Source organism: Mchenga conophoros, linkage group LG2 (assembly GCF_057382185.1).
Source record: "Mchenga conophoros isolate Kocher_MC1m ecotype Shallow Benthic linkage group LG2, M_conophoros_male_GT1.1, whole genome shotgun sequence".
NCBI classification, from domain to species: Eukaryota; Metazoa; Chordata; class Actinopteri; order Cichliformes; family Cichlidae; genus Mchenga; species Mchenga conophoros.
Window position 1 is genome coordinate 33,090,014 of NC_140527.1, and position 23,067 is coordinate 33,113,080.

General features: G+C 38.5%; 1 protein-coding gene across 1 annotated transcript in view; it reads right to left on the minus strand.

Moving 5' to 3' along the window:
* The window catches only part of pcdh11 (protocadherin 11), a 140,869-nt gene that overhangs the window by 25,873 nt on the left and 91,929 nt on the right, over positions 1-23,067 (minus strand). The window lies entirely within an intron of this gene.

The following is a 23,067-nucleotide window of genomic DNA, read 5'->3' on the forward strand; positions in this document are numbered from 1 at the left end:
ATACTTAAATATTGAGCTCTTATCCTAAGCTTCCTGCATAACACTCTATACATCATCAAATTGATCCAATAAGGAAGATTTAAGCCTTAGCTCCGATACAGATCTCTCATTCTAAGGTCAGTTACTGGGAGCCAAAGGTCACGGGTCACCTGCCTCCTCACACCTGCCCTTGATGTATCCCCAGCAAAACTCCCTGAGGATCCAAGTGATTCCTATTCTGCTGATGAGTTAAATCTGCTTGAGCCACAGAAATCCACAGGATTTCCATTGGCCTTGTCTGCTGCTGTGTAGGACAGCAATCGTACTTCTTAGATACATCAATCAACACAACATGGGCACAGCATGTTGCTGCTGATGCACGACGTTCTAAGTTTGTCCAGCAAACCAAAGTTAATCCTGCAAAAACTCAAGGTAATTCATCATCAGATGGATTGTACTGGGGAAACTTTGACTCTGCATAGACACATAAATTCCTCAGGAGGCATAATCTTTTTACACTAAATCACTCATTCCCTTGATGCATAGATAGAGGGAGTGGTGAACTGTGAAACCATACAGTATGATGCAGGGTTGCTAAGTATAGTGCATGCAGCCCATAGAAGTTGTGGACAGAAGGTATCCCCTGGGCGCTCAGAGAAATGCTATGTATGAAATGGAGCGGCAAACTTCCTCTTTTTTGAAATGAGGCATTATGTATGCATCTGAGGATGTTTGTTAAAAACCCTTGTCTGCTGTCAGGCTTCACCTCCTTTCCTAAGCTCATAGAAGGAAACGTAAGCTGTTTACAAATGCAGTATGACAGGATGGATACTGCTAACTTAAGTTTTGATGTCAAAACCTGTTACTGACATTTAACAAGAAGAAAAAGCAAGTCAGAGCCTGAAAAAAAACCAACTGACATGTGGATGAAAATAATGCTTAAATCTGGAAGTGCTACGATGTATTTGTTCAGAGTAAACAAAGCTTGTGCTAAGTTGTGATCCCATACTATTTTTATTTAGTGATATAAGCTTCTAATTATTTAGTGGAATGGAAATAATTATCTCTAGAGAATAATAATGACTTATATTAGAAATAATAAGATTGTCTTTATGTGTGGGCAGACTGTATGTTACACTTTAGAGTCCTGCTATAATTCGTTGCCACAAATGCCACTGTTTCTTTATGTTTTTTATCCACCTATAGCAGAATGTATACAGGAAAAATATTGAGTTTGGTGAGAAAGGCTTTGGGCTGTTTTGAGTTCAACTGGGAATAGATTTTTTTCAAGGGCAGTGTGCAATCATGGAGCTGTGTTATTCCCTATGATTGCCAGACCACTGGCAAAATGTGCAAACACACACACACACACATGCACATACACACACACACACACATAGATGTGCACATGGCATCACTGTGTGAAAATGTGACTTCAAAACATCAACAAAATATTCAGAGGGAAGATCAGAGTGCAGAGACATCACACATCCAAGTCCAGGTGATATTACCATTTTTGTGCATCATTCTGCTCTTCTCTATGGCCCAACAGTTGTGGCCCATGCACTATGGATTAGCTAAATCTGTTGTCAAGGCAACATGATAGATAAAAAAAAAAACAACAACAACAACAACAAAACAAAATTAAGAGGCTTTTACAGCTAAAAAAAACTTCTCGATATGAAGCTCAGAAAAAGAGGTCACTGTAAAATCAAACAGAGAGTGGAGACAGATTAATAGATTCAGTGTGTTGTTTCAAAATGAAATAGAGCAATACAATTTTGAGGAATCAGAAACATTTTGATACAAGCTAGCATACAACATTAATTTGACTGTCCCATGCAAAAACAAACACAGGTGTACTTACTGTAAAATTCAGGATTTATGCTTTGCACTGGAGTGAACTGTGCTCATTGATAAAGCTCCATTTGGCAATGCTAAAAAAACACTCAACTTCAATTTCTGCTGGAAAAGCTACATTTCGACTTTTCAATTAAGAGCGGCTTTGGCTCAGGTGAAGAAAAAAAAGTGCTTTGTCCACCAGGATGGTGATTCAATCCGCAGCTCATCCACTTTGCATATTGAAGTGTCCTTGGGCATTATACAAAAGCCAAAAATTGCACTTATGTCACTGGTGTGTGTGTGACAAAAAATGAACTCTATGTTTAGCTTTGTGTGATTGTGGCTTGTAGAGGAAAGGAATATCTGAGTGTCTGATGAAACTCGAGAAAACGCCACACAAATTCCATCTGTTTATCTTACATGATATGCATTGTACTCTGCTGCAATTGTCAGAATAACTCATCTTGATAAGTTACGTTTTTTTGTAATTTTTTTAATTTTCTCCAACTTTGTGATTTGTGTCTGTATATATTTTGATTGCCTGTAGTGCTTTGGAGGGGGTTTTAAATAATGAAAGGGAAATAACTTCAAAGAGATTAACTCATCAACTTTGGATAATAATGAAACAATGAGGTAGCACATTGTTTTCTTTTCCTTTCACGGCCACTGTATTAGAAATCAGAAAAGAACATGTAGAGTGATTTCATTATGTTTTTGTCTTGCTAGCTGTCTTTCACTGCCATTTCTATTTTTTTATTTTTTAGCACTCTTTTGTTAGAAGGAATAATTCAGTTCAAGGGCAGTTTACTAGCACCCACTCAACCACGGTTGATCTTCCATCACTGCCAGCAGCAGTGAAAAGCCAGTGAAGAAGTCAAGGAAGATCACGAGCCTTACTGCAAAGAAAAAATATTTGTTTTCCCTTTTGACTTTGGTATTCAGAAAGTCAGCGAGCACCTTATGAGGACCAAGCATTATTAGAGAATCATACAAATGTGCCTGGACTGTGAGTGTAGTATGACTTCAAGCTTGTTAAAGGGGCCTGGTCAAGTTATGTCAGATTTTAACAGCCATTCGCACAGATTGGCCTCGCTGGCATTCTGAAGGCCCATAAAGCCTGATTCATCACCCCTATCACTTGCAGAGGGCATGCTGAAGGCAGGGAAAGAGCAGCTCTCAGGTATGCTAAAGTCATTCATGATGGAATCTGTCAACTCTACAAATGGCTCCCTTTCACCCTGCTGCCTAGTGCATTTTATCAGCAGAAAGAGTCGGTGACAGAAACTCTATTGAACTCTGACTGTCTCTCCACACATATTATTTTGTTCCTTTGAGAAACATTTGTATTAGGACAGTGTTAGATTATCAGTCAAATTTGGGCCTGAGAATAATAATAAGAGCCAAGTAGGTAATACTTGTCAGAACCCCGAGTCTCATTGTTTGCCAGTAGTATCCTTGCTTGGCTCTTCTTTTTCACCTTCCCCCTAGTAACCATAATTATATTGGGAAATTCTATTTGTTGCAAGGCTGCTGACAACCCTTGAGAATGGAAAATACAATTTAATAATTTGCTGCTGCCGACACATCTTCAAGCACAGCAGGATTCAGGGGCAGAAGACAACGGGAGGGCTTTAGAAGCATTATGGATGCTATTGGATCATTTTTTGAGTGACAGATAACAAGCTTGGAGGCCCAGGGAAGTTCTCCCTAGATGAATATAGTCTGCTTTGTGCCAGTTAACAGATATGTTTATTCTTGTCATTAAAAACAGTGAAAATGTGGAAATAAAATTGATTATCCACACTATTTTCATTGTATTTGCTGAATCAATAACTGTTTTTTCTTTGTATGTATCAAATATTTATCATTCATTCTTTCCCTTAGAAGCTATTCTGTCCCAGATTGTAACCACAAATGTGCTAATACGTAACCCAAATATATGTGCCATTGATATCAAGGATGAATGCAATTTTTTTTTGTGGTGGAAAATTGAGTATCGGAGTGTGGATCTTGGCATACCAGCTGCTGGGCTGCCTCCTTACATTCTGTTTCCCTCCACTAGTCCAATTTCATATTGATGAGCTCTGCAGCAATTCAAATTGCATGTCTTCTTTAAACATTTAACTAGCAAAGAGAGCAATCACAGTCTTTGCTCAAATCCTGCCTCTGTTGAAAAATGCAAATGCTACTGCTGTGAAAGAAAAATCAGAAACTAGGTAAGCTACCTGAAGAAGTTCAGATTTTCCACTTAATAAAAATTGGCTTTGTCTTACATGCATAACCCAGGCTGTGTGTTTAGCCAATTCACATGATGGATCCTTTGTAATTCACCTTCCAATAAAAATCAATAGTAATACTGATTTGTAACTTCACCATTTGTTTCAAAATAAAATTGCAACTTGCTCCCAAGGATTTGCCGTGGTGCATATGTACTGCTGAAAGGATAATAACTGTATATATATTACAAAAAAAGCCTTTGTCTAATATTTGTGGAATCCATGGATATGTTGACAGTGTTTTAGAACAAAAAGTCTTCCCTGTACCATCCCGAGACCACAATTGATATTTTGGGGTTTAAGCTAAGGTTTGCATGAATTATTTAAAAGAAATGTAGAAACACTGCATTGCCACAAGATTGGATAACAAAATATTACTACTCCATGACCACTTAAAAACAACAACAACAACAACTAAGAACAAAAATCAAGAACAAAGGGCTCTCTTGGCATTATTCTGATGATATAACAGCAGTATGCTAAATGTGTCACATGCCTAAAACTAGATGAGTTCAAATTACAACACTAGCTGGCCTGAGAAAGTGAAGCTCACACAGTGCTGTTGCTTTTGAGGTAAAACTACACTTGAAACACACTTGGATCAGTGTGAGCAGTAACAGGAGCAAAACATATGGAGGAAAATACACTTGTGAAATAACCTAAATGGTTGGGTCCATTTTTTTTTCCATCCTTGGCTTTTATAATGCTGATTCTAGTTGCTCTCAAGAATGCTGCTTAAAAATGATAATCCAGGGAAGGAAGGGAGGATCTCCACAGACCTGCCTCAAGCCTGCTTCCAAAACTATTAAGAAATATTATGCATCCTTCCAAAGACACCAGCCTCACTCTGCCTCTCACACACGTTTCCTCCTTTATTCTTTCTGACAAACAAGTGTTGGAACAAAAATGTAAGTACCTGCAAAATACCAGATCATAAGAAATGGTTTTTGTGGGTGTGTGACCGATTTTCAAATATTCAAATGTTTTCAGCCACCCTTTCTTATTTTGAAACATACACCAAAATACAGAAATACATAAAAAAAAAACACAGTTTGGACAATTCGGATGAACTTGAAAGTCAAAATTTACTATGATTACCTTTATTCTTCAACACAGCGAGTTTCTTTCCCCTCGCCATCTCCCTTCTTAACAGTTGACCTGTCACACTGCTCCCACTGCCAGACTGCAGCTGCACCTTATGTACATTTTGTAGTATTCATTCCACCTCATTCATTTCTGTATTTTATGTATATAAGTTTAGATTCGTTATTTATAGTTGGTTTACACAGCTTTGTGTATGTATGTGTAATGTGTATATATAGACACTTGTGTGTGTGTGGGTGTGTGTGTGAGATTTACATTGCTGTGCTTGAGAGCCACCATCTACCGAAACCAAATTCCCTGTATGTGTCTGCACATATACTTGGCCAATAAACACGATTCTGATTCTGATTCTGAGCTTGATCTCTTTTTAGCAGTGTTCTTGTAATTTCTTTAAGTAGTCTTCAGAAATAGTTATCCAGGCTTCTTGAAGGACATTCCAAAGCTCTGCTTTGGATATTGGCTCCGTTTTTTGTTCCGTTTTCTGTCAAGATGTTGGCATCTGTGAGTTGGAGAGGCCAATCCGTGACTGATAGTGTTCTACTATTTGTTTTTCTACTCATGTATGCTTTTACTGCATTGGTAGCGTGTTTGGGATCACTGTCATGCTGAAAAATGAAGCCATTGCCAATCAGATGCTTTCCAGATGGTATTGCATGGTGGATCAAAATCTGATGGTACTTTTCTGCATTCATAATCCCATCAATTTTAACAACATCCCTGAAACTGCTAGCTGAAATGCAGCCCTAAAACTGTGACTGTCTTGCGGTGCCTCCACAGTATTTCACAGACGGCTGCAGAAACTCACTGTTGTACCTCTCTCCTGACCTCCTCTGTATGTGCTGACAATGATTTGAACCAAACATTTAAATATGGATTTTTCACACCATGAGACCTATCTTGCAAGATAGGCAATATCCAACAAACTTTCAAGACCTTTAAAAAGAACTATTGTTAAGGCCCATTTAAAATTGCAAGACAATCTGGCTCCCTCGAAGCAAAATATAAATAAATGAATGCTGGCTCAAGCCTTTTGTACAGTACTGTTTCCACATTTTTTTAAATAAGTATTCCAATGTCTTTTTTATGTTACTGTATGTATTCTGCTATTAAAAATACAATGGTGTTAGTATAACACAAAAAGTCTCCACTTTAAACACAGGATGCCTGATTAAGTGCAAATATTTAAAAGATTTTACAAGAGTTGCTCTGCATCTGGATGAACCTAGAAAAATTTGAAACTACAATCACGCATTTACTACACAAACAAACCAAATCCTAAAACAGCACATAGAAGATATTTGGTTGCATGCCTTTCAGCTTTATATCGACTGTAATTGTGCCACTGGCAAACTGGGGGACTGCTAAAATACATGTAGGAAACAGTTTATACTCAGAGTGTTTTGCAGATAACCAGGGGTGGTGCCAATGTGGCATAGTGTAGAAACTGCCACGAGTTGCCACTCCGCGTGAATATTTCTAATAATAATCTAATCTAACAATCTTACTATTGAGAGATCCACTGAATGTGCACTTCATTTACATTCGACTGTAAAAGATTTTGCGGGATAACAACAAGTTGCAATAAATTATCTTAAAAGTTTATGTGCATACTTTCTTAAGTTGTCTTAAAAATGTATGACCTTATGGGTACTCGGAGGCCTGTGATGTGCAGTATTTCTACATGAAGAAATTGTAAATTTATTAATTTGAATATCTGGTATGAATATCTGCTATAATACGTGGTCTGCCACACATGCAACCTTTTTTTGACTCCCATCTAAATTGCATAAAAATGGCATTATCTATGAAACTATGAGCTATGGTGACGTTTTTTTGAAAGCTTTTTCATCTAGTAACAGCCAGCCACCTCCAGCAACCACTCACCAACTGATTTGAGAATACGCATTTTTCACACAGGACTAGTTGGTGCCAGGGGGATCACCAGCCAGCTAATATAATATAATATAATATAATATAATATAATATAAAGTGTATTGGATTTAGTGGCTAAGTTAAAGAAGAAAAAACTAACTTCTGTAAAACATGGAAGGACAGAGGGAGTCCACATGGTGGTCTCTTGGAAGAGAACTCACTCCCATGTAGATATAAAGCATTCACTGAAAGATAATAAAAACATGGCAAGTCTAAATATTCCATTTTAATCACTAGATGTCCATAATTCCAACAGAAAGGGAAGAGCTCTGTCTTGCCCTGTATTATCAGTAATTTGTGGATTTAGTTGGTCAGTGTGGGTTTTAGTTTAGTTTAAACACACTGCTTTGTCAATATCCATCATTGCTGAAATCCTTATAGCGCACGCAGTGTTCAACGACTCCTTTAATGACGGTCTCTCTTGTGGCATATATGTCAATTTGTCTGGTGATTTATTTGTTGGCTGACTGGCCTGGTATCACCTAACTCATTCAGGTAGACAGAGTGTGTATGTGTGCGTGTGAGTCACAGTGGGAAAAAGAATGAGCGAGAGCGAGAGCGAATGAGAGAGACAGCCTATGCAATGCAATCATACTTGGCCTGCATCCACTCACGTTGTAATGGGAAAAGCAGTGTGCAAGCAAAACTCTCATGAGAAAACAGGGAAAGATGAGAAAATAAGTGGGTCAAGCACTAGGCGTGAGGGGCAGGATTGGCAAAGAGGACACCAGTGAAATCAATGCACATCTCAAGGCTTGCTTTGGTGGGATATCGAACACCAGAAAAGTGTACTGTGGTGGTAAACGATGGGCTAAAAGCTGTAGGTGCCCTGTCTGAGTTTGATTATCTCGTTCCCAAGGTATTCGTCGTCATCATATCTTGCGAGATAAGTATCATAATAGTTGTGTATTTTTGCTGTTACAGTAAATGCTACCCAAATTGTTAGCCATTATAACTCTTGTCTCCTGAGATAAAAGCAATGATACTTCACGGGCATCCTGGTGTTAAAGAAGCTAATTGTTTCTGTCAGTCCCTGAGCAAACATGAACCGGCCTTCACAGCATTTACCAGGGACATTCAAATACAAATGGCAAACAAACAATACTCACAAAAACCAATACAGTTTTAACATTTGACCTTAACCTTCATACATTTGCATTTCCACATTCTAATTTGACACATTTCAGATTTGTATTAATGAAAATTGGTCTTTCAGAGAAAACATTGCAAGATACGTGCCCATTAGTGAGTTAGGAGCTGCAGCACAATGATCGGTTTTTATTAAAATAAATAATATCAGTTTAGACTCTCCATTACAAACACAAGGTGAAGGGAACCGATCTAAGAATATACAAATAAAAACAATCAATGGAATTCCAAAAAACACGTTTTACAAGGTCAACATGTTATCTGACGGATTTGTCAATATTCAACAATTCAAATTCTCTTTCTATTCTACATATTTGGAGAGAAGAAATAATCATTTCATGATTTCAAACTGAATCAAATAAAAATTAAAGCTAATAAGAGTCAAAGCCCTTACATTTTAGAGCAATATAATCCCATTAATGTTATCAAAATGAAATCTGCTTTGATTATTTTAAGGTTTTTAAGAAGCCTTTGATGAACATGGTTTGTCATAAAGAAAAGATGTTTACAGGCTGAGACGTCGTAGCTGAGGTGAGCCCATGACTGACTCAGGGGAATGGAGTTAGCTGAGTAATGTTTGCAATAAAATCAGGCTGTAAATAGAATAGAAGCTTTTGATTTTTATGTATACGGACTACTCCAGGTTGAAAGGCTTTAAGTACCGGAACTGCTGACTAGTTTTTTGAGCTCAAAAGGTCAAAATTCTGGAGTGCATGCTTAGCACACGTGAACATAAACTAGATCGGTGCAAATTTGAACCAGATTAAGGGTCCAAATTGAAACTTACAGTTTTGTGGTACACATGCAGCAATGTTCAGTTCTCTGAACTGCTCTAGGTATCTCAGTTTAAGTAACCTCACTGTTGTTTTTATTTATTTTTTGACACACTGAAACCTTTTTAGGCTGTTGGCTCCCATTATCTGGGATGTTGCTGCGGTGAATCCGAAAGTGCTCTGTCAAAACAGTAGCCCTAAAACAGGTAGCTTTTATCTATAAAGGGAATCAACATATGGAATCCGTTACACACACAGCACAAAACTGACTGAAATTGGGGCTCTTTCAGAATACAAAATAGAACACTTTCCAGGGTCTGTCTCTGTCTCTCCTTTCCCCCCACCTTCAGCAGTGCGCTATAAATGTTCTGTGCTTGAAATTTACTGTTCATGTATTCTCACCCACCATTAACACAATGGGGCATTCATACCCTTAAGCTTCTCCAAAATTGACAGAAAAAAAAAAAAAAGCAAAACAAGAGTCCTCAGGTGTGAATTTCGCTGTCACATCTCCATTATTTTTTGAATCAATATGATTTCTTCTTTTTTGGTAAGCATTTTCATTTCATATAAATCACCACAGGTCTAGATTGGCGAAGGAAAAAAAATCTCATTTACAAATTGTGTCCTCGTTTGTTAGTGGCACAGCACCTCAATTACCCAGTGAGCAGGTTTTTATTTATTCATGCAGACAAAGTCACGTATTCATGAGGATTAACCCAAAACTCGCTCATAGACTGGCAGGCACAGATTGCATATTTTACCATATGAGCAATAGCTGACGCATTTACCCTCAAAAGATTGAGACAAAGCATGAGAGAGGCAGACCAGAGAGAGCTTTTGGGTCACTGCATGGTCAGTTTCACTAACTTTATTCTGATTTGTGTTTTCAAGAATATATAAAAGGGTAATGTATTGTGAATAATATTGTATGTGTGCAGTGGAGAGCGTTCTTGCTCGGGAGAAGCGAAAGAGCATATGGAGCAGGAAACAAAAATAGGAAACTGAGTAATAGTTTGTTTTTGTAACGCTACTATTTTGTTTTCTCCGCAATATGAGTTTGGTATGTGACGCTCCGAAAAACAGTTTCAAATGAAATGTTGCCTGAAGAGGTCCAAATCCAGCATTTACATCCACATTCATGAACAAGATGGGAAACAAAATAAACAATGTACGAATCGGTTCCCGTAAGTAAAAAAAAAAAGTCATACAGTAATACACTGAATGTCAGCAAAATGCATTCCCTTCAGATCAAATGTACTCTCTCCGGAAAATATCAAATCATCCTAATAGCCAAATTTCTCTTCAGAAATTGTTAGGGAAATCCTCTGTCCCCTGTCATATTACCCACATTTATCAGGATGCAGCATAGCCATTAAGTCTGGAGGTTTATCAAATTATCTGCTTGCAGAATGGCCGAAAAGGGACACATTACAACCAGTCGACTTTGTCTGAGCTGCTGCAAAGCAATATTCCGGGATGCTGCAGCAACCAAAAGCAAATTATGGTGAACATAACACAGAGTTCAGTGGAGCGTTAACAGAATGGATGGCCCTATCCTGATTTTCTATCTGTTGGGACAGATGTCGCTAAGTCCCCGTGACTCGTGAGGTGGACGGCCCTGTAAGCAATGGCAGATGCTCCAAAGGTAAGACAGATGGATTTTGCCAGGGTTCTATGGCAGTATGCGCATTTTTCACTTGGAAGAAAATTAACAGTAATAACTGCAATGTCTAGTTTGAAATGATGAGGAAAGAAACTCTTAATGTCCTCTATTTAAAATAACATATGCCATACTATTCAGACAGACCCTTGCAAATATGGCCATTAATAGTATGGGCCAAGTAAAATATAGTTAAAGCCAAGAACATGTTTTGAATAACCAGCAGCCAGAACTTTATAAACTTAAAAACACAACTTGTAAAAGACAGGGCAAGAAACCTGTATGGAAGTGTAACGTGTTGGCTTTGGTTTGTCTGAAACTGTGAGTATAAAGTGTAACAAACATACATATGCTGTTCTGAAAAAATCAGTGATAAGGGATAAGGCAAGAAAAGGCATCCCTTCACTAATTATGTGTCCAGTTGTCTTTCTTATCTGCATTTGTTGACAGTATAAGTGGGCCTGTGGGTGTATATCAGCGCCTGCTCGAGAGCACACAGGCATGTGTCTGCTGCACATGTGAATGTGTGTGTGTGTGCTTGTTATATTCAAATCCTGGCTGCTGCACACAAGTCGCCCAAACCCAGTATTTCACAAACACCATGCCTTCTAATACGCTGCAATATCAAGCTCCTATTGTTGGATAATTGCCACTGATGGAGAAAAAAAAAAGACCAATATTTCATTCTGCACAATCTGTGGTAAACTGAAATCAATGAGGCCGAGTACTGTGATTAAAATGTGATCGGATCACTGACGACCAACAATGACAACAAACATGAAACAGAGCTCCTTTTTTGAACAGACAAAGCTGCTCAATGGTTTAAATTTTGTCCACTGTGACCAGGATAATGGCAACCTATTGATCGCTTTTGGCATTTACGCTGAAACTCTAACTTTCTAAGCGGTTCATGTTAATTTTTAAAAGAAATCGTGACGTTACGTGAGACCTGTTTTGTGTGGAGGGGAGACTGGGGGACTTTTTGTTTTGCTCGAGTTTTGGACTGATCTCGTGTTGGGCAGCTCTGCTTTTTGTTTGATCTCCTGCAGCAGGAGAATCACACTGAAGAAAGATCTACAAGGGAGGTTTTCAAAGACCCTTAGGTTGTCGATGCTAGTGCTTTGTGTTCGACCTCTCTGTTCTTAACTGTAGTTGTGCAACGTGGGAGGTTTGTTCAGCTAGATCAAGGTGTATTCCTATGTATGTGCTTCTGTAGGAATGCTTTATATATATGCTTGGCATATAAAGGGTCTGCATGCGCTGTGTCTCTCTGGACAACAAGGGTGATTAATAAAGAAACAAAACAACAAATAAGATGTTCATTTTATTTTATTTTTTATTTTTTTTAAGCCTTAAGAGTGATGAAGCTGAACTTCAGAAAAGAGCAGATTTTATATGTCCTTCCTCACAGGACTTTCTCTTTTACTCTCTGCCAATTCATTAACTTGAAGAATTGAGAAATATTGTCTTGCGTGGTCTCAAAGATCTTCTTAACAAAATTCCAGGGCCACTAAACTGCACTTTCATTTTCTGTACGACTAAAATGTTCCCAAATTGACAGTTGCTGACTACTTTTTGCTTTTACTCTTCGTGTTTACTTTCCTTCATCTCAAACATTTTAGTGTTTGTGCTTTTCTTCTGCATTATATGTTTAGAAAACTGTAACTATAATTAGACGCTTCAAGGCAACAACAGCTTAAAAGAGGGCTTTTAGTGATCAAATGTCTCAAGTTCTTCGGGGATGAATTCAGCCTTTTATTCAAGAAGTTAAGGTGCAAGAGAGGGCTTTCCATGGTGCATTATATGGAACTGTATTCGCTCAATCATCCATTATACCACATGAAATGAAAGTCAGCATGAGACCCCATGGCACCTCTGTCCACACCACCATGTGTTGTATTAAGGGTGTATTATAGCATGGACCAGTGGGTCCCAGATGCGACAGCAGGACTGATCATCAATTATTATACCTCACTGGATCAAAATGAGCATTTCTGCTCATTCCAACATCCCCAGCGCTGGCCTGTGGTGGCTAAGCTGAGGCTTAATGCACCTCCAACCCCCCATCCCCTCTACAGGCTCAGCAACACCAGCAATAGCCCTCGTGGAGGCAGTGGGACATGCCTCAAGACAGCATCTGCCTCCCCTTGGTGACCTGCCGAGTTAAGCCAACTGAAGAATCAAGGGCACACTTGCAGAGGTCCCCGATTTTATCATAACAAAGACATTGCTGCTGCTAGTGCCTGTAACTAGCTTCAGGAGATGTTTCAGTCTATTTCTGCTAATACTATGAACTCACTCTCTCTAACGTTGCCTTTCTTTCACCCAGTATTTTCTTCTCTCTCTTACCATTCTGTCTGAAATGAACACCGAGGGATACATCCAAAGAACCGCAATTATGTCAGTAAATACTTCGGATACGCTGTTTACAGTAAATGAATATTTTAGAACTTTGAAGAGTGTTGAGATGTCTAAATGGAAAATAAAATAAAAGGGTGTCTTGTTTTTCAGCAACCACTGGTGTTATGTTTTGCTGTTTTAGCCTGAATATCTTATAAATGGAATAATAATCCAGAGAAGTAGTACAATTTCCACAAAATCCTGGAAATTGTCAATATTATTTTTTCTTTTTGAATTAGTCAGGATGACAGATGTTTGACGCTTGAAATCCAGTGGGACATCTGGCTAAATAGAATAAGGACAAATCAATGCAATCATGCAGGTGTCAGGGGGAAATGGGGACAACAGCACACAGTCTGTCTGCTTGCTCGCAGGAGCTTCTGGCAAGTATTTTGTGCACCAGGTCTGCTTCTGCATGCATGGAGTGGCAGACTGCTCACGAGTGCTACATTGCCTTGAGGTCCCCACAGATGCCTCACAAAGAGCACGGGCAGAAATGCACCACAAACTTGTGATGGTGGATGTGATGAATGCCTCAGCTTTCTTGCAGCATAGAGTACACAACAATCAGGTTTATGTGTTCAGTGTCAAGCCTCCTTGAACTCCACTGTCATTTTCTGTTAGGCCGAACATGTCCTGGAGGGCCTAGCTGAAGATCAACCCCCTTGTCCTATCTGAAAGCCTCACTCTCTTTCTTCTCTCTTTTTTCTTGCACTCATTCAGTACAACTTCTTCCGTCGTTTCTCACCACACTCTGACTCCATGCATCAGTATTACCAGCATGTGAGGGGTTCCACATCTCCATGAATACCAATTTATCAACCAGTCGGTGTATACATTGATTGAGCGTGGTTAGGTTCCATATAATGCAGTGGAGTAATCCCAAGCATGCTTGTGCATTCAACACCCGGATTAAATGATTGTGTTAATTCAGAATACAATTTCAAAACATACTGTAACCTGTATTCTTTACCATATAGAAATATATTTTTATTATATTTCAGCCAACTCGATTAAAAGCTGGTAACTTCATCAGAAATCAGTTGGGTATGTATGTGTATGAGTACTGTTAAGCATGAAATTTATTGCAGTTTTATGCTTGTGCTTGTGAAATTAATGATTTCACAGAAAAATATTGCATTTCTTGTGAATGACACATTTTAGCAGAAATATGCTAATACGTGAAATATAGACAGATGGCATCATAGTTGTAGCCGTCTGTCATCATATCATTGATGTCATTGCTGCAATGCTGAAGCTATCACTGTAAATTGAATCTAATCAAAACTGCAGTTAATCTCATAACGCTTTCGTATTGGAAAATAAGGCAGAGAAAAGCCGCAATATAATTTTACTTTAGTCACAGCAGGCTGTTCTTCAAGTAAATATCTGCTTAATGTTCATTTTTCTCATCTGTCAGAACACTTCTATTATTCAGCTTCCCCTGATGTGTAAATAATTGTGCTCTTTTTAGGACAATGAAGCTTTAAGACGTCTTTGCCATATGCTTCTAGCCCGCTATTGGTGTACTGCATGCAGAGTATCCGGACAACCCAGGTCAATGACATTAAAGGCTGAGAGAGTTGGTGAAAATACAACCCATGTGATGCTGGGTCTGCTCAGCCTTCAGGAGACATATTGATGCACAGTTATTTTGGTCAATAAGTCCTTCTGAGCAGAGGCCATCCTTATCCTTGAGACCGACTGCATGTGAAAAATGAGAATGGGATGAGACCATGCATTTTAATATGCAGCAATATCTTAAAGGAAGGGACGCGGAGAAAGAAGGAGAGGTGTGCTGTGTGGGAAGAGAAAAAATGCCATGTGCTTTTCACAGGGGAAGCAACACCCACAATTATTTATTGTAATTTCAATGAGAACCGGTGGTATGGCATGCAGCGTAATTCAGAAATGGTGATCGTGCTTGTGTGCGGCACCACACTTTGCCAAGGTGATTAGCAACATACAACTTATCTATCGAGATAATAAATCACAGAGTAATTTGCTAACTTACTTCCTACTGCTAAGTAGCATCTGCACATGTGTATAATAATTTGCACATCGTAAGTGATTTAAGAGTGGTGAAAGGTGAGCCAAGGGCACGACCCCCCCCCCCCCCCCCACCACCCAAAAAAACCCCCAAATTTCAATGCTAAATAACTGTCAGCTGGTGGTTTTTTCTTGGCGTCTAATCATGGTTGAAAAATAGTTCAAAAATGAAAGCTCCTAAGGAATTCTGTGTTCAATTTTTTTCCCTACTATATCTTTAATCATTAGAATAAAGTTACTTTCGGCTGGTCTCTTATTCACAAGGGGTCACCACAGCAGGTAGCGCCACATGTTAGATTTAGCAGATTTTTAAGGCATGACCTTCTAAACTCAAAGGGATTTGTCTTTCCTTCCAGAACAGAAATGGGATCTTCAGATTTTTTTGTGAACAATACTAAAACTAAATAGCCAAAATGAAAAGGAAAAGAAACTTGGTAGAATCAATGAAAAGGAAAAAGAGAAAACACAACTGCAAAAGTGTAAGTCGAACGTGAACACTCTTGTCATTGGGTTCAGCACTTTTCCTATGAGCTCTTTGTGTTTAAATAATAGCAATCCCGAGCTTATCCTGCTTTTGTTTCCCGACATTATGGACAGAGAGGGGCTAATCATAAGAGTTGCTGTTAATTACTGTGCAACAAATGAAATAGAATTTATATGTAAAAAACTATAAATGGCATAAAATTATTGTTTATTTTTATTAAAAGAATATTAAAAGATTCTAAACTTTGTGCAACCAGTTTGTAGTACTAACCTTATTAGCTGTTGTTTAAAAATATAAATAAATAAATAAATAAATAAAACAAAGGCTAAAACATGTCATTTCTTCCTTGCCAGTATTTCTCACTTTGTAAGAAAAGGTCTGATTTGACCTGTGATGTGACGATTTTGACCATAGAAATGACGTCAAATATTTCAACGATGTTTGCTGGGACAGTTCTGGTCTTCCTATCAGTTTCCCATCAAAGAGCAGTAGCTAATCCATCTTGCTTTGTTTTATTTATTTATTTATTTATTTATTTTTTAATCAGACAGAACACGGTTTTGAGACCCAAGAAGTTAAATTTCACTGGCCAGACACTGCTTACCTATGTTTTAGTGACTGGATATGTAAATATTATTTTCTGTAGTCAAAGCAGAGGTGCTAAAACAGTGCAGCCAGCATGCCAACTTGAACTGAATGTAGCGTTGGTTGCACAATCAAATGCTGCAGGTTGGTGCAGAGGTGATATTATTTTTCACTTTTACATCTTTCCCTTTTTTTTTTAACGTCATCTACATTTGGGATTTTTGTGAAAGCTATCTGTATCTAATTAAGTTGAATAAAATATTAGCAAATCCATATTTTATAGCTTCCCATGTTTTCCTCTTGCTTCTGTAGGGACTCAGAGGTTCTTGCTCTACAGTCAGGTGTAACCTCAGGTCATCATACTTGAAGGAGAGATCTTAGGAAATGTTTGGAGTATTGTGGGATCCAAATGTGTGATGAGGTTTTCTTCCGAATTTAAAAATTCATCTTGGTTATTGTCTGAGGAGCTCTGACCAGAAGCTCAAGACAAGGCTTAGTGGTTGTTTATTTCCAACCAGAATAAAATATATGACTATAAAAACCTACAGCTAATCGCACCATGCATATGCCAGACACCATTATCATCAAATACATAGCTCGCAGATTTTTTACTTCAAGTGTGTTGTTTTTGCTTTTGATGATTCATGTTTGATAATACTGAGACCAAATCAGCTATGGAATCGAGGACTCACAACACTCACCTCTTTCAAACACAATATTTTACAGGTTTTATATGCAGCCTGAGCCATATTCCAGTTTGGGAATCACAGAGTCAGTGAAATGGAACAAAGTGGATTGCTGGCTGGGGCCTTTGAGCGGCTATCCTTGTTTGAAGTCTCTCTCCAGCCCTGCCGAGTTCAGAATACATTGTCCAGAGATACGATCAAACTTGGCAGCTATTGATTCCTTCCCAAATCAGACATAAGACATACTGAACATGTTAAGAACTTTCAAATACGTTTTTTAATTGTGTACGTCTTTCAAAAACCCACTCGTATCACAGTGCTGCTGAGTCAGTTTGAAAAAGGAGCTTTTGGACAGTCAGACACTGTATCATGCCAATATTTTTATTTTTCTCTCAAAAATTTCATTCTGAGGACGCTCATGCATAAATGTGCAAGAAGACGAGCCTTCCTTGTGTCACTGTGACAAATATAATGTTCTTTTTCTTTGTTTGTTTCTTTTTTTTTGGTGATCTAGTTAAAATAATACTAAGTGTACGTTGGTTCTGAACTGCTCCAAAGCCCTGGAGCTCAATGAGTGTAAACCAGTCATGATCACTTTTGTTTTACTTTCGGTTTATATCACTCTCCCTCTTTGCCTTCCTCCCCTGACAACCAGGCTGTTTTTATTTTTCTAGGTAGAGTTTCCACAGTAACTCCTTTTGTTTCACCATCCACCATTTCAGCTACCTGGGGAAAGCTGCCAATAGGTACTGGGGGAAAAAATCCACTCTCCTCTACCTATTTGGGTTGCACAACTGTGCCTCACATTTTCCCTGCGTATGTTGATACATAGTGGCAGACAGAATAGCATAGTGGAAAAAAAAGGCTTATGGGGAACCAACCTAAAAGGGGATGGTCTCATGATTCTATAGCCACTACATTGTGCAATTAACATTTATTTCATAGTGAAATTAAACATTTTAAAAAAATAAAAAATCAGCTGCCTATTGCCTTTTTCACAGATGCTGAAATAAAAGTATCAAAGGATCCAATAATAACACAAACATTTTTTCATTTAAAACAGAAATATAATCCCCTACAATAGTTGAAAAAAGTACATTTATCCACATAAAGCACATAGTTAGGACTTCAAGTCAGTGGTGTACTAAAAATATATCTACCTAATATCTTGTGGATAATATGCAGTTAGTTTGCAGCTCTCAGCTCTAATAACATGCTCAACTTTCAATATGTAGAGCTGTTAAAATGTCTTAAATCTACAACTGCCACTCTCGAGATCTTTCATGGTACGTTCTGTCTGATTGCACCAGAAAGCTCCTGTCTCAACTTCACAGAAGACTTTGGCAGGCCAACAAAGAACAGGCCCTAATACTGTGGAAAAGGAGGTTTCTAACATGACACTTTTCAGCTGTTTGAAGGAGGGTGGAGAGAGATTTCTGTGAGCTAAGTTGACTCCTCCAGATCAATAGCTCGTCTCTTTCTCTCTCCAAGACAACTGGTGTGGCATTTGAACCAGATAAAACAAGGGTTCCCCTCCACCTCACCTCTGACAACTGAGCACTTCCACCAAATCCCAGTTGGATGAGAAGGATACAGATGAGTCCATTTAAATCCCCTTTCCAACTCAGTTCTAGACCCCCAGTGATCAGAAAATGCAGGAAAAAGCACCTAAAATCATCTTGAAAGGAAAGGTCCAATCTATGTAGGTTAATATTCACTGTTGCTTCATTTAGCTCTGTTGCAGGCCCACTGGGGCAGCTGTAAAAAAAGTTCTGGGAGCCAGAAGGCACAAAGGCTTTTATTTATTTATATCGTGGAGAAATATATAGCAGGAAGCAAACTGGTGCAAATGATGTGAAAGAAAAACTAGTCTGAAGAAGTTATCTTGCAGATTGTGGGATAACTGCAAGAGAAGGAATAGGCTGCATTACCATTTTATGTGCGGTATGAATTAAATATACACACTGCTGCCAGAATAAGTCAGATAACATGACAATATGTAAGGTAATCCTTCTTCCCATCCTTCAACCACCAGCGATGTACCCTTAAGCAAGGCACTTGGTTCTTAATTACTCCTGTGAAGCTGCTCATTTGTCAGCAGCAGATGATGAGATGGGCCGGCAAAAGTAAAAGGTTGCATTGGCAGCTAAAGTAAGTGTGGCATTGCTATCAAAGAGAATGCCTGCTCAGCCAACCTTGCACATAAAAGCTGAAAAAAAAAAACTACTCTTACAACAGTTCATCATCTTTCTAACCTGTGGTCAGCCAATTATCTGGCTCTTGCTACAATATTGGACTTTTAACTCTCTGAACAAGGGCCCTCTTCTCCCTTGCATGTCAGCTTAGTCTTTCCCCCTGGTCGCTCATGACATTGTAACACTAATTACAGCTAATTGTTCTATGCTGAATGGATTTAGTCACATTGCAAATGATATGCCATTGGTCAGTGTCACAATGTTTCCACAGAAAAAAATTCAATGGGGAATGGAAATTTGCACAAATGAATGTAATTAAGAAGCACATTCATTACTTCTAATTGCATATGAGAACCCTCAAAGTGAAACCGAGATCCGGCTCATATGAATAATTAATGCAGCTAACTGTACTGAACACTGTAATGTTGCTGCTGTCACATAATGATGTGCTAAACTATTGCTTTTAATGATAAACTGTAGTGTTATACTTTTTCGTAATGCACAGTCCCAATCACCCACAAACTTATTTTTTTCCTCATTAAATCCCTTTATTTGCTGGCAGATTGTGTCTAGACAGTTGAATTCCAATCTCAGCACAAGCGAATGGGCGGCCAGACATACTGAGTAGAGTTGGAGGTTAGAGAAGTATTAAAAATTCAAGTGGTACCAACGTGTTTGGCACACTAGATCAAGTCAAGTGGCCTTTTCCAAAGACAAGAAAAGGGCAGTTGTAAATCAGCCAACTGGAAACTCAGTCTGAGAGCCATTATGAAAATTTTGGACCTACAGAAATCAAAGAGTTGAGAATGTAACCCCCAGAAAGTATGAACTTTGCAAGCCTTTAATCAGATTATTTGTCTGCTGGTATCACAGGAATTATAGAATGTGCCATAAAAGACCCCCCAAAAATGTTAAAGTAAACATCACACAAAAATAATGATTGAAATCTCTGATTTGATGAGTAATTACTTTTTTTTTTTTTTAGATTTATACAGAATGCATTGCAACACATTCAGAACTGTAATCGTATTACATTTGGAGTATTTAAAAAGGATTGGCTTATTTTAATAGCAGATTTAGATCTTAGACAGACAAGGTGTAAGCTGGTCATTTGAAAGCCATATGCCACAGATTAAGATACGGCACTGTGCTGTGCAGATATTTCATGTTCCTTCCAGAGGCTAATGCACTTCGTCGGAACTGCCTTTGCTGAGCTGCTTGTAAGTGGGCAAAAGTACAAGCTCCTAAATCCCTCAACTCCAACAACAGGAGAAAGAAATAAGTATATTACAAATCGTCCGGAGAACAAAATTGTGTATTGTTTGAAAAATGTGAGGGATTTAGACTCAGGGATTTGCTCCCACTTTGCCCCACTTTGTCTGAGGGCTTAGCACTGATCGCTGCTCGCGACATGATGATTCCCATCATTCTTCAAAAGCCTTTCAGGTCATCATTAGTACAACATATGCTTAACGGCACAGGTTACCACAAAAAAAGTGAAGCAGATAAAAAGTGAGGTTAAAAATTAACACAGAAATATGTCAGTGTCCACACAGGTTGACAGATCAAGAGTATGCTCACGCTACCCACAAACATAGTGTAGATGCCAAAGCAAAGAATTACATGTATGTCCCATTTTGAACTATTCACCATGTTTAATTGTTCTGATTGTATAGTTTTGCACTTGCCAGCTGTTTGACGTATACAGCTCTGACATAAAAACGTACGTGCAAATGATGTTAATTAGGACTTTTTATATATTTGTCGAGACAGAAGAAGAACTAACAAAATCTTCGAAATAATGTGTGACAAGAGAGGCGACAGCTTAAGACTGATGGCGGGGTGGTGAAATAAGCCTGGAGGGGGAGGCAAGAACCCATAAAATGAACAGCCGCCTTACTCATAAATAATAGAAACATAAAATGTCATATGAACTTTATATCAAGAGAGGGTGGTCTAATAAAGATGCAGGTTTAAAGAGGAGTTGAGAAATTCATTGTCATAAGAAGGCCACATGGCTTGCCTTTGGCACAGACAATTATTCAGAGCAAGTTGACATTCAGGTTCTAGCTGAAGCACCTTTAAGAAACAACACTGCTTTTGACTCTCGAAATTCTCTCGTTCTACTGTTGCTCGGGTCTTTCAATCTCTCAGCTCTGTTTCTCACTTTTCACTTGGAGTCATTCCATCTCCTCTCTCCTCTTTACACTTTTCCTTGTTCTTTCTGCTTTACAAATTGAGACGACACGATAAGAGATTGCCACTGCCATGCCAGCCTGGTGCTCATTGATAAAACCATATCTAATCCATCTTAGGCCCCCCTCTGTCACCAACACACTCATCTCTGAGACAGTCAACGTGCACAGGATCCATCTCTCTTTTTGAACTGAGCTGCACAGAGTCAGAGTTTATCTGACTTAACTTCTGAAAGAAGAAAATGGAGCTCGATGAGTCAGGTGAATTTCACTCTGCCTTGAAATGATGTGCAAGTGTGTTGTGTGTTGAATCGGTAGCATCCAAAAGCAAATGAAAAAGACTCTTGGTTTTAGGTGGAAATGCATGGTTTATGAAAGATCTATTTTATAGGAATTAAAATGAGATTTTCCTGTAATTTCCTCGAGCCTGTAAACTCATCAAGGTTCTGCTAAATTACACAAGATGCATATTAATCAAATCGCTTTATATGGCTTGCACATTAGCTTTGAAAATGATCCATTCTCATCTTCCCTGCCTTTACTATTTATCTGTTAGAACTATATTGACTTTAATACAGTATTACGCGTGACTTTGTGGTCAAATAACTAGAAATAGCTTTTCTAATATCCAACTACTTATATTAGACTCCGATACAGCACTCACTAGGATTTTTCATGCAGCAATTTGTAAAAGTACACATGCATTTATTACATTAGTATGGTCTTCTGTCTAAAGCTAAGACACTTCAACAAATATTACCCCAGAGGGAAAGTGGGTAATAAGTGGAGTATTTGAGCAAGTTTATGAAGTATGAGATGTTTATGTCTCTGTATATTAATGGAATCATGAGCAATTGCCTCACTATTCGAATGAATCACATATGAATCACTACTGTCAACATGGTGAATACATTATAGAGAACAGCTGGGGAAGGAGATGTGCTGCATGCATTTATAAAAATGCATGTGTACAGATGTGTGAAAACTGTTTTTTTAAACGTACAAAAATGTCTTGTTATAACTTCACAATCTTGCCATGAACAGAAGGCCATCACCACAATGTCGCCCATTTTGTTTAATACCTAACACAAGCGTTCACAATCACACTCACACTGACACCCAGGCCCCAAACCTGTCAGCCCAGATGCTGGGGAGACACCAGGGACTCTTGTCTCACTTACAACAATGACACAATGGCTTTACTGCATGTAGGTGTATACAAAGAAATCTATTTTTCAGTGTTCTTTGGATCTTATATGCTGCATAGGAAAAAGAAAAAACGGTCTCACATTTTGACAGAAAACTGAAAATCAACAGAGTGAAGATCTACACCAGTCCTGTCCGAAATATACGATGGAGGGTTATATCCAGAAAATGAAATCGGATTCACTTGGATTCACTGGGACCCACAATAGCCTTGTTCATGCTGTCTTGTCATATATGGCGAAATAATTTCAGCAGCATCTCTGGTATGCTGCTTGTGTTTCATCACTGACACTGATGAAAAAACCCAGAGTTTTTTTGTTTTGTTTTGGTTTTTTTCTACACTGTCTTAAGGACGTTTCTTTTTCCATCTGGAACTTGTTTGAGCAACTATTAAAATGTATATGCATGAGGAAGGAGTTGTGTATCCCTGTGTTTAAAAAGGCTTGTTTTATGGAAAACAGCAGTGGGCAGTAAGCCATGGAGTGACAGCTGTCTTGTGAATCATTAAAATACAATTTGGCAACACAGTTAAAACTTCAGAGGAATAAT